Genomic DNA, 15225 nt, shown 5'->3' on the forward strand with positions numbered 1-15225 from the left:
GTTTTGTTGATGGTGATTGAAAGAATCGGCTGTGTAGCTAGTGCCCAGCCAGGCTAGGACTTATGTTTATGTTTTGTTTATATTTTTATTCATTTGACACAATAAAGACTGGTGCCGACCAGTTTGTACGAGAACCCCAGACTTTCCTGATTCTATGGCTGCTGTGTGTGTAAAGAGGGAGTCCATCTACCCCAGGAGAAGGACCCCTAACCCGACTGTGTCACAATATATATATATATAAATATATATATATATATATATACATATGTATATATATATATATATATATATATGAATATAAAATAGAAGAATCTGTGACTCAGTGAATAGCTTCACACCAGTCGCCCTCCAGATGAGGGAATAAATCCCAGAATACACAGGCATATATAAGCTGTTATCTATATAGCGCACACATATTCTGAAGCACTTTCCAGAGAACTTTCATAAATGTAGAAATACATTCTTTTCAATATGCTTGAATATACTGTGTACAGTATATATATATATTTATATATATATATATATATATATATATATATATATTAGGGGTGTGCAGCGGCCACTTTTCGTGTTTTGTGTTTAAGGTTTGGATCTGGATCTTTCTTCGTGTTTTGGATCTGGATTGGTTTTGCCAAAACCACCCTTCCGTGTTTTGGGTTCTGTTTTTTTTTTAAAAAAAGCATAAAAACAGCTAAAATCACAGAATTTGTGTGTTATTCTGCTCCTATGCTATTATTAACCTCAATAACCTTAATTTCCACTCATTTCCAGTCTATTCTGAACACCTCACACCTCACAATAGTGTTTTTATATCCAAAAGGTTGCACCGAGGTAGCTGGATGACTATGCTAAGAGATACGAGTGGGCGGCACAAACATGTGGTCCATCTAGGAGTGACACTGCAGTGGCAGACAGGATGGCAGTTTGAAAAACTAGGCCCCAAACAGTACATAATTCAAAGAAAAAAAACAGGTGCAAGATGGAATTGTCCTTGGGCCCTCCCACCCACCCTTATGTTGTATAAACAGGACATGCACACTTTAACAAACCAAACATTTCAGCGCCAGGGTCTGCCACACGACTGTGGCTGAAATTATTGGTTTGTTTGGGCCCCCATAAAACAAGCTGGCAATTAATGTGTCCCTGCACAAACTGGCTCTACGGAGGCAAGATGTCGTCCTCATCCACCGATTCCTCACCCTCTTCAGTGTTGTGTACATCCTCATCCTCACAGAGTATTAATTCGTCCCCGCTGGAATCCACAACCACAGGTCCCTCTGTACGTTCTGGAGGCTGGTCTCCCTGGAAGAGTTGATAATTCATTTTATGAACATCATCTCCACATTTTGTGGAAGCAACCTCCTACGCCTTTCGCTGACAAGGTTCCCGGCTGCACTAAACACTCTTTCGGTGTACACACTGGAGGGGGGGCAACTCAGGTAAAATAGAGCCAGTTTGTACAGGGACCTCCAAATTGCTTCTTTTTCCTGCCAGTACAGGTACGGACTGTCTGACATGCCTGCTTGTTTGCTGTCACCGATGTAATCCTTTAACAGACAGATGCACGCTTGTCGCTGCTGCTTTAAGGATGCAGGTGCGGCTACAGCCCACACATTTCACAAAGACAGAAAAAAAAGAATTTTTTTATTGTTTGTGGAGCGCACTTTGAGGGTTACACCACCCTTTAACAGACAGACGCACGCTTGTCGCTGCTGCTTTGAGGATGCAGGTGCGGCTACAGCCCACACATTTCACAAAGACAGAAAAAAAAAGAAGAATATTTTTATTGTTTGTGGAGCGCACTTTGAGGGTTACACCACCCTTTAACAGACAGACGCACGCTTCTCGCTGCTGCTTTGAGGACAGTATCATATGCAGTGACAGTAGACTTGTCAGAAATTGTTGGCACGTCCTTCAGTCCGGACCAGATGTCCAAACCGGCCCTTGACTTATGACACAGGCGCACGCTTGGCGCTGCTACTGTGTTGATGCACGTGCGGCTACATCGCACACAAGTCACAAACACATAAAAAAAATAGTTTTTTATTTTTTGGAGCACTTTGAGGGTTACATCACCCTTTAACAGACAGACGCACGCTTGTCGCTGCTGCTTTGAGGATGCACGTGCGGCTACAGCCCACACAATTCACAAAGACAGAAAAAAAAGAAGAATTTTTTTATTGTTTGTGGAGCGCACTTGGAGGGTTACACCACCCTTTAACAGACAGACGCACGCTTGTCGCTGCTGCTTTAAGGATGCAGGTGCGGCTACAGCCCACACATTTCACAAAGACAGAAAAAAAAGAAGATTTTTATTGTTTGTGGAGCGGACTTTGAGGGTTACACCACCCTTTAACAGACAGACGCACGCTTGTCGTTGCTGCTTTAAGGATGCAGGTGCGGCTACAGCCCACACATTTCACAAAGAGAAAAAAAAAGAAGAATATTTTTATTGTTTGTGGAGCGCACTTTGAGGGTTACACCACCCTTTAACAGACAGACGCACGCTTGTCGCTGCTGCTTTAAGGATGCAGGTGCGGCTACAGCCCACATATTTCATAAAGAGAAAAAAAAAAGAAGAATTTTTTTATTGTTTGTGGAGCGCACTTTGAGGGTTACACCACCCTTTAACAGACAGACGCACGCTTGTTGCTGCTGCTTTGAGGATGCAGGTGGAATCTAGACGGGATTTGGAACCGGGGACACACTACCTCCATCAATTGTCTAAATCCCACTGCACTAATGGCGGATACCGGACGCACGTCTAACACCAACATAGCAGTCAAGGCCTCAGTTATACGTTTTGCTTCAGGATGACTGCTGTCGTACTTCATCCTCATCGCTAGGGACTGTTGGAGGGTCAATTGTTTAGTAAAAGTAGTGATGTTCCTACTTCCTCTCTGGGATGATGAACAACTCCCAGCAGCAGCAACAGCACTAGGAGGAAGTGGTTCTTGATCTTTCCCTATTTTATTTTTATCGGAGAAAGTTTGGTCCTCCATTTATGTTATATTGATATATACGTGCGGCTAAGGTGCACACAAACACATAAAATATTTTTTTATTTTTGCTGGAGAGTAGTGCACTTTGTGGGTTACACCACCCTTTAAGAAATGAGCCAGCCGGCTCTTTACTTATGGGACACAGGCGCACGCTTGGCACTGCTCCTTTGTTGATGCACGTGCAGCCACAGTGCACACAATTCACAAACACAGAAAATATTTTTTTATTTGGTTTGGAGTGTACTTTGGGGGTTACAGCACCCTTTAACGATCAAGCCAGGTGGCCCTTTACTTATGACACAGGCGCACGCTTGGCACTACTTTGTTGATGCACGTGCGGCTACTGTGCACACAATTCACAAACACAGAAAATATTTTTTTATTTGGTTTGGAGTGTACTTTGGGGGTTACAGCACCCTTTAACGGTCAAGCCAGCCGGCCCTTTACTTATGACACAGGCGCACGCTTGGCACTACTTTGTTGATGCACATGCGGCTACTGCGCACACAATTCACAAACACAGAAAAAAATGTTTTATTTGGTTTGGAGTGTACTTTGTGGGTTACAGCACCCTTTAACGGTCAAGCCAGCCGGCCCTTTACTTATGACACAGGCGCACGCTTGGCACTACTTTGTTGATGCACGTGCGGCTACTGCGCACACAATTCACAAACACAGAAAATATTTGGTTTGGAGTGTACATTGGGGGTTACAGCACCCTTTAACGGTCAAGCCAGCCGGCCCTTTACTTATGACACAGGCGCACGCTTGGCACTACTTTGTTGATGCACGTGCGGCTACTGCGCACACAATTCACAAACACAGAAAATATTTTTTTATTTGGTTTGGAGTGTACTTTGGGGGTTATAGCACCCTTTAACGGTCAAGCCAGCCGGCCCTTTACTTATGACACAGGCGCACGCTTGCCACTGCTTTGTTGATGCACGTGCGGCTACTGTGCACACAATTCACAAACACAGAAAAATATATATTTTTTTAGCACTTGGGGGGAGCACCCCTGATGGACAGAGCACCCCCTGGATAACACTACAGCACCCCTTTAGGACTGGGACACTGCACAGGACTTTGGAGTGGACACAGCCCCTATGGACAACTGACTGCACAACACAGTCCAGCCAGCCCCTATGGACTTTGAAGTAGTGGACACAGCCCCTATTGACAACAGCAGCACAGCACAACACAGCCAGCCAGCCCCTATGGACTTTGAAGTAGTGGACACAGCCCCTATGGACAACAGCAGCACAGCGCAGCACAGCACAGCACAGCACAGCACAGCACAACACTACTCTGCACTACACTACACTACACAGCCCTGCCAGCCCTAACTCCCACCCTCCCTCTTCACTGTCCACAGCCGAGTGAGAAAATGGCGCCGACGCGGGTACCTTATATAGGATCCAAAACCCGCGGGATGATGACGTTTTGCCTCGATTTCAGATCCGAGTCAGGCGGGAAAAGCCGAGCCTGACTCGGATCGGCCTCGGATCGGGGGGGCTCGGGGGGGTTCGGATTTCAGAAATCCGAACCCGCTCACCCCTAATATATATATAGTATGTGTATATTTCAAATGCTGTACTTAAGCACTTTGGTGTTTGAATCATGCCTTGGAGTGCCATTTTCACATCTTACGTTGCATCTACTATATCCTGCCACTCATGATAAAACATTGTGGTCACAGAGGTCGCGAGGGGGGGGAGAGGGGTAGCCGCAGGCGCATGCTAAGTCACACTGTCAAGGTGTTTTTAAAAAAATAAATACCCTGAACAGTGTGTGGAGAGGATTCGCAGGGGCAGAGCTTTCTCGCCAGCTCTGTCCATGCATGCGATATTTGATACATCCTTGTGATGTATTCAAATATCGCACTGTGAATTTTGGTGAAATTATTATCACACCCCTAATCTTTCATTTCTTCCTCAGTCTAAATTGGATAAAGAAATTCTTTGTCTCCGTATCACAGGTGCACAGCCGTAGCCACAGAGGCCATGTTTAGAGGAAGTTCAGGAGGGCACACTGCGCCAGCCAAAAGGCATAGTGTCAGTGGTGATTCAGTAGTGTTTGAGTCCACTGGCGGATTTGCACTGACCACTGAAATTGGGCGTCTCGGGGCTTGCAATGTTCATCGCTGGCAGGAACACAAGGGGACGGCTGAAACTGGTATTTACATATTATCGCATATTATCCTAAATAAATCACAACCGCGCATGCATTAGTGTCCACCTCTGAATCAGGCTCCCTTGTCCTGGTACCCACAGACTCAAGGGTACCTTAATTTAAAAGACAGAAGTCTCATTCAAATGATGTGACACCTGAGAAGATATCTGGCAATTAGAGAACACCCTTGCACTACAGAAATCACTAAAAGTACAGGCATGTGGGAATATATCTCTCAAACTGCAATCAATAACACAAGGGTGTCCTTATTTGGAAGGTGGCCTATTTTTCAAAATGGCATACCTTATTTTGTTACTATAATATTCCTACATATTTTATGTATTTCATTCAAGCACATAAATATTAGGGGTGTGCACCGGCCACTTTTCGTGTTTTGTGTTTTGGTTTTGGATCTGGATCTTTCTTCGTGTTTTGGATCTGGATTGGTTTTGCCAAAACCACCCTTCCGTGTTTTGGGTTCTGGGTTTTGTGTTTTGGATCTGTATTTTTTTGAAAAAAAGCATAAAAACAGCTAAAATCACAGAATTTGTAGGTTTTTCTGCTCCTATGCTATTATTAACCTCAATAACCTTAATTTCCACTCATTTCCAGTCTATTCTGAACACCTCACACCTCACAATAGTGTTTTTATGTCCAAAAGGTTGCACCGAGGTAGCTGGATGACTATGCTAAGCGACACGAGTGGGCGGCACAAACACGTGACCCATCTAGGAGTGACACTGCAGTGGCAGGCAGGATGGCAGTTAGAAAAACTAGGCCCCAAACTGTACATAATGCAAAGAAAAAAAGAGGTGCAAGATGGAATTGTCCTTGGGCCCTCCCACCCACCCTTATGTTGTATAAACAGGACATGCACACTTTAACAAATCAATCATTTCAGCGCCAGGGTCTGCCACACAACTGTGGCTGAAATGATTGGTTCGTTTGGGCCCCCACAAAACAAGCTGGCAATTAATGTGTCCCTGCACAAACTGGCTCTACGGAGGCAAGATGTCATCCTCATCCTCCTCATCCACCGATTCCTCACCCTCTTCAGTGTGTACATCCTCATCCTCACAAAGTATTAACTCGTCCCCACTTGAATCCACCACCACAGGTCCCTCTGTACCTTCTGGAGGCTGGTCTCCCTGGAAGAGCTGATAATTCATTTTGATGAACATCATCTTCTCCACATTCTGTGGAAGCAACCTCCTACGCCTTTCGCTGACAAGGTTCCCGGCTGCACTAAACACTCTTTCGGAGTACACACTGGAGGGGGGGCAACTCAGGTAAAATAGAGCCAGTTTGTACAGGGGCCTCCAAATTGCCTCTTTTTCCTGCCAGTACAGGTATGGACTGTCTGACATGCCTACTTGGATGCTGTCACCGATGTAATCCTCCACCATTCTGTCAATGGTGACAGTATCATATGCAGTGACAGTAGACATGTCAGAAATTGTTGCCAGGTCCTTCAGTCCGGACCAGATGTCCAAACTTGGTCCTGCCTGCCCTGCATCACCGCCAGCGGGTTGCTTAGGATACCTAAGTTTTTTCCTGGCAGCCCCAGTTGCGGGAGAAAATGAAGAAGGAGCCGTTGACGTGTCACGTTCCGCTTCAGCTGACAGTGTGTTCACCAGCAGGTCTTTGCACCTCTGCAGGCTTGTGTCGGCCGGAAAGAGAGACACCACATAGGCTTTAAACCTAGGATCGAGCACGGTGGCCAAAATGTAGTGGTCTGATTTCAACAGATTGACCACCCTGGAATCCTGGCAAAGCGAATGAAGGGCTTCATCCACAAGTCCCACATGCCGAGCGGAATCGCTCCGTCTTAGCTCCTCCTTCACTTTCTCCAGCTGCTTCTGCAAAAGCCTGATGAGGGGAATGACCTGACTCAAGCTGGCAGTGTCTGAACTGACTTCACGTGTGGCAAGTTCGAAGGGCTGAAGAACCTTGCACAACACGGAAATCATTCTCCACTGCGCTTGAGTCAGGTGCATACCCCCTCCTTTGCCTATGTCATAGGTGGATGTATAGGCTTGTATGGCCTTTTGCTGCTCCTCCATCCTCTGAAGCATATAGAGGGTTGAGTTCCACCGCGTCACAACCTCTTGCTTCAGGTGATGGCGGGGCAGGTTCAAGAGTGTTTGCTGGCGCTCCAGTCTTCGGCACGCAGTCGCTGAATGGCGAAAGTGGCCAGAAATTTTTCGGGCCACCCAAAGCGTCTCCTGCACGCCCCTGTCGCTTTTCAGAAAATTCTGCACCACCAAGTTTATTGTGTGAGCAAAACATGGGACGTGCTGGAATTTGCCCAGATGTAATGCCCGCACAATATTGGTGGCGTTGTCAGATATCACAAATCCCCAGGAGAGTCTAAGTGGGGTAAGCCACTGGGCGATGATTTCCCTCAGTTTCTCTAAGAGGTTGTCGGCGGTGTGCCTCTTACTGAAACCGGTGATACACAGCGTAGCCTGCCTTGTAACGAGCTGGCGTTTCTGAGATGCTGCTACTGGTGACGCTGCTGCTGTTGCTGCGTAAGGTGATACATCTACCCAGTGGGCTGTCACAGTCATATAGTCCTTAGTCTGCCCTGTTCCACTTGTCCACATGTCCGTGGTTAAGTGGACATTGTGTACAACGGCATTTTTCAGGACACTGAGGACACTTTTTCTGACGTTTCTGTACAGTCTCGGTATCGCCTGCCTAGTGAAGTGGAATCTAGATGGGATTTGGAACCGGGGACACACTACCTCCATCAATTGTCTAAATCCCACTGCACTAATGGCGGATACCGGACGCACGTCTAACACCAACATAGCAGTCAAGGCCTCAGTTATACGTTTTGCTTCAGGATGACTGCTGTCGTACTTCATCCTCCTCGCTAAGGACTGTTGGAGGGTCAATTGTTTAGTAAAAGTAGTGGTGTTCCTACTTCCTCTCTGGGATGATGAACGACTCCCAGCAGCAGCAGCAACAGCAGCAGCGGCAGCAGTAGGCGTAGCAATGCAGGATCCTCCGGAGGAATCCCGGATAGGAGAGTCAGTCATGCCAGTGATATGGCCTGCAGGACTACTTCCGATCCTGACTAAGGAGGAAATTGACGAGGAGGGAGTTGACGGTGTGGTTTGCAGGCGCTTGGATACAACAGGACAACGGGATTTAGGTGTCCCTGGACTGCTTACGGTCTGAGCCAAAGTTTCTGAACTTGACAGTAACTTTTTATGAACGCGCTGCAGGTGCCGTATAAGGGAGGATGTTCCTAGGTGGTTGACGTCCCTACCCCTACTTATTTCACCTTTACATATGGTACATATGGCAAGACAGTTGTTGTCCGGATTTGGATAGAAATATTGCCAGACCAAAGAGGTGGAATGTTTGGTCTTCTGCCCAGGCATGACCGTGATGGGCTTTTTCATCCCACGGACAACAACTGTCTCCCCCGGAGCCTGATTTAAACAAGCCACATCACCATCAGAATCCTCCTCGCCAACTTCCTCCTCAGCGCCAGCTACACCAGTATCCTCATCCTGTTGTACTTCAACAGTGACATCTTCAATTTGCATATCAGCAAGTGGACTGTGGGTGCTCCTTTCAGCACTTGCAGGGGGCGTGCAAATGGTGGAAAGAGCCACCTCTTCCCGTCCAGTGCTGGGAAGGTCAGGCATCGCAACCACCACCACACTTGGACTCTCTTTGGGGATTTGTGATATCTTCTTAGAAAGCACAGTTCTTCGCTGTGCTTTTGCCAGCTTAACTCTTTTGATTTTTTTAGTGGGAGGAGTGCTTCCATCGTCATGTGAAGCTGAACCACTAGTCATGAACATACTAGGGATCGACCTTAGCCGTTCCTTGCCACTCCGTGTCGTAAATGGCATATTGGCAAGTTTACGTTTCTCTTCAGCTGATTTAAATGTCTTTTTCAAGGTCATTTTCCTGAACTTTGCCATTTGGGATTGTATGTGCCCTCTACTATGACATTGGGCATCGGCCTTGGCAGACGACGTTGATGGCATGTTATCGTCTATGTCATGACTAGTGGCAGCAGCTTCAGCACTAGGAGGAAGTGGTTCTTGATCTTTCTCTATTTTATTTTTATCGGAGAAAGTTTGGTCCTCCATTTATGTTATATCGATTTGATATATACGTGCGGCTAAACACAGAAAATAAATTTTTTTTTGGTTCGGACTGGAGTGTACTTTGTGGGTTACAGCACCCTTTAACGGTCAAGCCAGCCGGCCCTTTACTTATGACACAGGCGCACGCTTGGCACTACTTTGTTGATGCACGTGCGGCTACTGCGCACACAATTCACAAACACAGAAAATAATTTTTTTTTGGTTTGGACTGGAGTGTACTTTGGGGGTTACAGCACCCTTTAACGGTCAAGCCAGCCGGCCCTTTACTTATGACACAGGCGCACGCTTGGCACTACTTTGTTGATGCACGTGCGGCTACTGCGCACACAATTCACAAACACAGAAAATAATTTTTTTTTAGGTTTGGACTGGAGTGTACTTTCGGGGGTTACAGCACCCTTAACGGTCAAGCCAGCCGGCCCTTTACTTATGACACAGGCGCACGCTTGGCACTACTTTGTTGATGCACGTGCGGCTACTGCGCACACAATTCACAAACACAGAAAATAATTTTTTTTTGGTTTGGACTGGAGTGTACTTTCGGGGGTTACAGCACCCTTAACGGTCAAGCCAGCCGGCCCTTTACTTATGACACAGGCGCACGCTTGGCACTACTTTGTTGATGCACGTGCGGCTACTGCGCACACAATTCACAAACACAGAAAATAATTTTTTTTTTGGTTTGGACTGGAGTGTACTTTCGGGGGTTACAGCACCCTTAACGGTCAAGCCAGCCGGCCCTTTACTTATGACACAGGCGCACGCTTGGCACTACTTTGTTGATGCACGTGCGGCTACTGCGCACACAATTCACAAACACAGAAAATAATTTTTTTTTGGTTTGGACTGGAGTGTACTTTCGGGGGTTACAGCACCCTTTAATGGTCAAGCCAGCCGGCCCTTTACTTATGACACAGGCGCACGCTTGGCACTACTTTGTTGATGCACGTGCGGCTACTGCGCACACAATTCACAAACACAGAAAATAATTTTTTTTTTGGTTTGGACTGGAGTGTACTTTGGGGGTTACAGCACCCTTTAACGGTCAAGCCAGCCGGCCCTTTACTTATGACACAGGCGCACGCTTGGCACTACTTTGTTGATGCACGTGCGGCTACTGCGCACACAATTCACAAACACAGAAAATAATTTTTTTTTTGGTTTGGACTGGAGTGTACTTTCGGGGGTTACAGCACCCTTAACGGTCAAGCCAGCCGGCCCTTTACTTATGACACAGGCGCACGCTTGGCACTACTTTGTTGATGCACGTGCGGCTACTGCGCACACAATTCACAAACACAGAAAATAATTTTTTTTTGGTTTGGACTGGAGTGTACTTTCGGGGGTTACAGCACCCTTTAACGGTCAAGCCAGCCGGCCCTTTACTTATGACACAGGCGCACGCTTGGCACTACTTTGTTGATGCACGTGCGGCTACTGCGCACACAATTCACAAACACAGAAAATAATTTTTTTTTTGGTTTGGACTGGAGTGTACTTTCGGGGGTTACAGCACCCTTAACGGTCAAGCCAGCCGGCCCTTTACTTATGACACAGGCGCACGCTTGGCACTACTTTGTTGATGCACGTGCGGCTACTGCGCACACGATTCACAAACACAGAAAATAATTTTTTTTTGGTTTGGACTGGAGTGTACTTTCGGGGGTTACAGCACCCTTTAACGGTCAAGCCAGCCGGCCCTTTACTTATGACACAGGCGCACGCTTGGCACTACTTTGTTGATGCACGTGCGGCTACTGCGCACACAATTCACAAACACAGAAAATAATTTTTTTTTTGGTTTGGACTGGAGTGTACTTTCGGGGGTTACAGCACCCTTAACGGTCAAGCCAGCCGGCCCTTTACTTATGACACAGGCGCACGCTTGGCACTACTTTGTTGATGCACGTGCGGCTACTGCGCACACAATTCACAAACACAGAAAATATATTATATTTTTAGCACTTGGGGGGAGCACCCCTGATGGACAGAGCACCCCCTGGACAACACTACAGCACCTCTTTAGGACTGGGACACTGCACAGGACTTTGGAGTGGACACAGCCCCTATGGAGAACTGACTGCACAACACAGTCCAGCCAGCCCCTATGGACTTTGAAGTAGTGGACACAGCCCCTATTAACAACAGCAGCACAGCACAACACAGCCAGCCCCTATGGACTTTGAAGTAGTGGACAACAGCAGCACTACACTACACTACACTACACAGCCCTAACCTCCACCCTCCCTCTTCACTGTCCACAGCCGAGTGAGAAAATGGCGCCGACGTGGGTACCTTATATAGGATCCAAAACCCGCGAGACTCGGAAGGCGGGAAGATGACGTTTTGCCTCGATTTCAGATCCGAGTCAGGCGGGAAAAGTCGAGCCTGACTCGGATCGGACTCGGATCGGGGGGGCTCGGGGGGGTTCGGATTTCAGAAATCCGAACCCGCTCACCCCTAATAAATATGTTAAAAAAATAGCATCTTCATTTTCAAGTGCAGATTGTATTATAAAAACCTCAATATAGAAACCAGCCTTTTGCTGTATTAGAAGGATGGATTAATGCCAAAGCAAAAATGCAAACATTTGCTTTTTCTATAGTTCACATTTTTGCAATTTCATCAAAAAGCATGTTTTGACCATTTTGAGTAGATTGTCTTTGCCTTATGAGGAGAAATAAGTTTCAATTATTCTATGTAATCTTATGATGTGTCCCAATATCTATAAATTTACCTCTAAATATGCAAAGAAAAGTAAAAATCTGTCTATATACAAACACTCAGTGACCACCTTACTGTGTCTGTGTGTCAATATATATTATTAACAAATCTGCATATTTGTTAATAAAATTATATTGAATCACGTTTAAATTAGAGATGTGCGGGTTCGGTTTTACTCGGGTCTTTTCGCCACATTAGCGCAAGTTCAGATTAGTTCGGATTTATCTTATTGGCTACCCGAATCTCACGTGTTTTGGGTAGCCAATAAGATAAATCCGAACTAATCCGAACTTGTGCTAATGTGGTGAAAAGAACCAAGTAAAACCGAATCCGAACATCTCTAGTTTAAATAGCTATTACTTACATGGGGGAATTCAATTAGAGGCAAAAGGCTGTTTTCATGTGAAAAGTGGTTATTGCCAATTGCAGGTGAAGTTAACACCCGATAATTCTCCATAGGATTAACACTGTTTTTTTTCACCACCTTCTGAGTAGGTGAAAAGTTGGGGAAAATCCCTATGTTAATGTAAAAATGTCAGGACTTGGTTCAGAACCACTGGGGCACCCTCCTTAAGGACTAATTAGGCAAAATTATTTATTTAATTAGCTTCATTTGGCCAATAATAATATAATTTTTGCTGTAAAAATGTGCAAAGTGCAGGAAAATGGGTTAATTGATGTGGGACAGGATTATGGGGTTACTATATAAGAATGGGACAGGTGTCTTTAAGATTGTAGGTGGGTGTTAGAGGTGACTGTTATTAAAAAATGCCCAAACAGCCATTTGACACCATTTAAGAACCCCAAATACTTTTATTATTGCCACTAATAGACTTCTAGGGGAAAATTTACTAACATTCGAGTCTAATTGAGTATACCCCTTTTACACCAGAGCAAAAACCTGGGTTTTTGTTGGGTCTACCCGGGTCGCAGCTCAGTGTAAAAGGGTCCCTGAAAAATAACCTGGGTCAAGTGACCCTGCAATCCAACCCAGGTAGCTACCAGGGTTGGACCCAGGATGGACCCAGGTAATGGTGCAGTGTAAACGGTGCAACCCGGGTTATCCGACCTTGGTCATGCCTAAAATGAGCTGATTGGTGGTTGTGGAGCATTCACCTCCCACTTTTTATGACCTCACAGGTTTAGCAGGGCAGACCTGAGTTCAGTGTGAACAGGGCTGACCTGGAAGTAACCCAGATCAAAGGTGCAGTGTAAATGGGTCTGACCTGGGTCTGACCAGGGTTGGAACCGTGTCCAAAAACCCAGGTCGGACCTGGGTTTTTGGTGGAAAAGAGGTATTATTGATTTTTTTTTTTAAACTTGATTAGCATCACCGAAACTCGGGTATTTGAGGCTCCTGAAACTCACAAATTTACTAAGAAGTGAGCTTAGCTGAGAGTGAGTTTTCCGATGGTGAAACAGATCAAGCTTTCTCCCCTGAGTAGCAAGTTTTGAAGGAGATTACTCACCCGATACTGCAGTGTTTTCTCTCTGCCAAACTTTCCCGAACAATCAGCCTGCACACATCAGGGAGATATGTGAAGGCTGCTTGTGTTGTACCTGTATAAAAGAGGGTTAAATGTTTTTTTAAAAATTATGTAGGGTCCCCCCCCAAAAAAGCATAACCAGTCCTGGGCTGCTCAGCCAGTCCTGGTTCCTCAAATTATGGGGCAAAAAACGTGTAGGGTTCCCCCGTAATTTAGGAACCAGGACTGGCTGAGCAGCCTGGGGCTGGTTATGCTTTTGGGGGGGGGGACCCTACATCATTAGGTTAGGTATAATCACCGATCACACTGATCTGTGTATGTTTCTGCCAAACTCGCAGCTCAGGAGGTGGAGTGTTTGAAACTTCAATTTATCAGCGAGTTTGCTACAATTTCATGTGAGATTGTAATCTCGATTCTTGGTAAATTCCCGAGTTGCATCTTTTTCATGAAAAGTACTTCCGAGTTTGGCCGATGGCGAGTTGGTTCGAGTTTGCGATCTCAATCGAGATCTCAACCAAGTTTGCCTTTAGAAAATTTTAGTGATGAGCAGGTTCGGATTTTCAAAATCCGAACCCCCCTGATCCGAGCCGGCAACCGAGTCCGGCTCGGGTTTTACCGCCAGACTCTGTTACCGGAAAAAGGCAGAACGTCATCATCCTGGTGTCGGATTCTCATGAGACCCGGACTTTGAACATTTCGCGCCTCCCGCCCTGCCATCTTCACATCAGTCCTGGAGAGGGTAGTGAGAGGACGTGTCTAGTGTTTGCGGGAAAGTGGCTGTTGTATCAGTCTTGAGGTACCTGCTCTGCTGTATCAGTCCAGTCCAGTGCTGCTGTATCAGTCTGGGGGTGACCTGCTCTGCTGTATCAGTCCATTCCAGTGGTGCTGTACTGCTGCTATATCTGGCTGGCGGTGACCTGCTCTGCTGTATCAGTCCAGTCCAGTGGTGCAGTCCTGTGCTGTATATACTATATTCAGTCCAAATAATTTTTACAGGGGCTGCCCTGTGTGGTGTAGGGGTACGTTGCCCTTCATAAAAATAATAATTTTTACAGGGGCTGCCCTGTGTTGTGTAGGGGTACGTTGCCCTTTATACAAATAATTATTACAGGGGCTGCCCTGTGTGGTGTAGGAGTATGCTGCCCTTCATACAAATAATTTTTACAGGGGCTGTCCTGTGTGCTGTAGGGGTACGCTGCCCAATGTCATAGTAGAGGGCATGTAAAATCCAAAAAGCCAAAGTTCAGTAAAATGACCCAAAAAAATGTATTTAAATTATCTGAGGAGAAACGTAAACTTGCCAGTATGATATTTACGACATGAAGGGCAAGGAACGGCTAAGGTCCTGGCCTATGTTCATGACTAGTGCTTCAGCTTCACATGACGATGGAAGCCCTCCTCCCGCTAGAAAAATTAAAAGAGTTAAACTGGCAAAAGTACAGCAAAGAACTGTGCGTTCTAAGAAGATATCACAAATCCCCAAGGAGAGTCCAAGTGTGTTGGCGGTTGCGATGCCTGACCTTTCCAACACTGGACGGGAAGAGGTGGCTCCTTCCACCATTTGCACACCCTCTGCAAGTGCTGGAAATAGTACCCACAGTCCAGTTGCTGATATTCAAATTGAAGATGTCACTGTTGAAGTACAACAGGATGAGGATATTGGTGTAGCTGGCGCTGAGGTAGTTGGCGAGGAGGATTCTGATGGTG

Source organism: Taudactylus pleione, unplaced genomic scaffold (genome assembly GCF_031769625.1).
Source record: "Taudactylus pleione unplaced genomic scaffold, aTauple2 ptg000290l, whole genome shotgun sequence".
NCBI lineage: Eukaryota > Metazoa > Chordata > Amphibia > Anura > Myobatrachidae > Taudactylus > Taudactylus pleione.